The sequence below is a fragment of the Anarrhichthys ocellatus genome, unplaced genomic scaffold, assembly GCF_004355925.1.
Source record: "Anarrhichthys ocellatus isolate YVR2014 unplaced genomic scaffold, GSC_Weel_1.0 scaffold24, whole genome shotgun sequence".
Lineage (NCBI taxonomy): Eukaryota > Metazoa > Chordata > Actinopteri > Perciformes > Anarhichadidae > Anarrhichthys > Anarrhichthys ocellatus.
The window spans coordinates 1253907-1256643 of NW_022280054.1; the positions used below are offsets into that span (position 1 = coordinate 1253907).

A 2737-nucleotide genomic window follows, 5' to 3' on the forward strand; every position below is an offset into this window, starting at 1 on the left:
TATATATAGTCTCTTCTCATCTCAGGCTGTGACTGCTGACTGTGGAGCCATTGTTTTATATATAGTCTCTTCTCATCTCAGGCTGTGACTGCTGACTGTGGAGCCATTGTTTTAATGCTAATTGGGTATAACTTGTTCATTCCACGAATGCCTTTCGGCCCAGTTTTTTATGGTAGTGTATCCAAATGTGTATTTCCAAATGACATTTGATAACCGAGGACGGAGGCTGTTTCCATACAAGCTCATCTGGTCTACTTTGCACATAGAGGGTATCTTGACGCTAATGTGTTTGTGCCGTTGATGAGGCCGGGCAATATGTGAAATGAGCTCTCTTAGTGGGACATGAGGGGATTTCAGAGAAACATTCTGCACACAGCAGGTTTTTTTTTGGGGGGGGTGTTAATTACTATACTGGTCAGAGGTTTTCCTCCACCATCTCAGACCAATGCTATTGAGTATCTTTAGTGTAGCATGCCAACATGATATGTTAAACTAACTATTTTTGTAAAATACATTTCAAATCGATCCAGTGTTAAGTCACACAAAGCAGTTGAGAGGAGCAGACATCTAACTGAACTATAGTACCGTACACACACACATCTTCTCTATTTTAGCTTTTCCTTTTGCTGAGCCTGAGCAACTGTGCTACTGCACGTGAGAACTCGTATGCCTTCCAGTGCTGTGTATTTAAGTGCTTGATTAAATAGTAATTAGCCCGGCTGATGCCACCCTTTGAAACACTCGCATTGTGATGCTCAGCTCTGGCTGTTTTTAGTGACTCCACTCTGCACAGTTGGCTGCTGCCCAGATGCTTTCAGATCAAACTGCACTGCTGTAAGTAATGGGGGAGTAATGGGGGACACTATTTGCTGTCTTTGTTTTGATGCAATTGGTGTTTTATGCAAAGCATTCTGAATTGCCTTGTTGCTGAATTGTGCTATATAAATAAAGCTACCGTGGCTATTAGCAAGCAGAGACAGTGATGCTAATGCCGAATTTCCACTGCATGGTATGACCCTTTTTGGGTTTTCTATTAGCAGAAGTTGTGGATAGTACCTGGTTGGTTCACTGTACTTTTTTTGTCACCACCTCCGCTGAGGTTCTAAGCAAGCTGAGCCGATGAAATGCGGCGTAACTGCTCCTCGGTGCTTTGTTAGGAGTGTGTGCAGCAGTGACGGCCTTGTTAACTGTCCCATAGGAGTAGGCCAGAGAGCAGTCTGGGGGGGGGAGTGGCAGTTTGGGTGTTTCTGCACACAACAGTAGAGCCTGTTATCATCGTGGGAGAGGAGGAGACGGATGAGCTGATAACTCAGAGGGAGAGACGTGACTTGGCAAGGGAGGAGGGAAGGGAGCCCACAGACAAGGAGAGGCTAAAAGGGAGGCCTGTTGGTGTAAGAAAGCCAGCCCATGTGCTCCCATCTCCTCTTTCGCCTCCTTAATGTATCGTCCTCTCTTTTCTTTCTCCCTTTTCCCCATGACCTCTGCAGCCGAGCTCTGATTAAATACAACTGTCTGGGTCGGTGTGTGAGGAGAGGCTCCACCTGAGAAGTAATAATGATAATCACAAAAGACAAAGACGGAGAACAAAACAAAGTGGAAGTGAGTGGTTGTCTCCGGAGAGGTTGTGGAACGGATCTCCTCTCGCAGTGATGAGAATGATAAAGAGATGTTGAGAGACATTTTGTTTCTGTTACCAGGTGACTGTGTGTGTGTGTGTGTGTTTGTGCGTGTGTGTGTGTGTGTGTGTGTGTGTGTGTGTGTGCTGAAGGTCACTGCTATCTTCTGCTTCCCACTTTGTTGCCCAAAGGCACACCCACACCGTCTCCCCTCTCCTCCGCCTCAGACATGCACTTAGGCCACCTCGTGAACTCTTGTCACCGCTCTCAGCCCAAACACCTCAGCTCATACATGGCTGCGGCCATTATGCACATTTCTGACATGCAACTACTGCAGACGCCCCCCCCCCCCCCCCCTTGATGTGCGTGCACGTTTGTCCACAGAGGGCTGTGCTTTTCCAGTGGTTCCCATGTCTGGATCTGACTGAAATGTTGGCAGCCCTGTGGGGAGCCTCGAGGATTTCTTTCCTCCCACTGCACAGTTCATAAAGTAATAATCAACATTTTGGGAAATGCACTTATTCACTTATTGTTAGGCGAGAAGATTGATACCATTCTTGTGTTGAATATGAACCTTGAGAAAGGAGGTGCTTAGCTCAACATACAGACTGGAAGCAGCTAACCGGGGTCTGTCCCATCCACCATCAGCTCTAAAGCTCTCTAACTAACATGCTGCGTCTCGTTTGTTTGATCTGTATTAAAAACAAAATGTGAAAATGGCAAGTTGGGGTTTTACCGGAGGGTTATGTGCCGGAGCTCAAAAGGTAATCCACAGACACAAAGTGGCATCGAACTTCTCCTCTAACTCTCAGCAAAAAAAAGTGAATTTAAATTTCTTTTAAATGTCAAATTCTACCTTTTTAAACCCTCCTCTTCCCCTCTCTCCACCTGTTTCTCTAAACTTTTTGTCATTAGTCAAATGTTTTCACAACTGTCTGCAACTTGGAAAACAACCAGGCCAGTGTATGCTGTTGTGTGCACATGTGCAGCTCGTGTGGTTCTACAGCCATGCGTGAGAGCACGCATGGCTGTAGAACCACACCCTGGACTCATGCCACACTTTAAACCAAACACAGAGAGAGAGAGAGAGAGAGAGAGAGAGAGAGAGAGAGAGAGAGAGA

At 46.1% G+C, this 2737-nt stretch overlaps 1 protein-coding gene across 3 annotated transcripts in view; it reads left to right on the forward strand.

Moving 5' to 3' along the window:
- sipa1l3 (signal-induced proliferation-associated 1 like 3) overlaps positions 1 to 2737 on the forward strand; it is a 63830-nt gene that overhangs the window by 8128 nt on the left and 52965 nt on the right. The gene's annotated exons all lie outside the window — the stretch shown is intronic.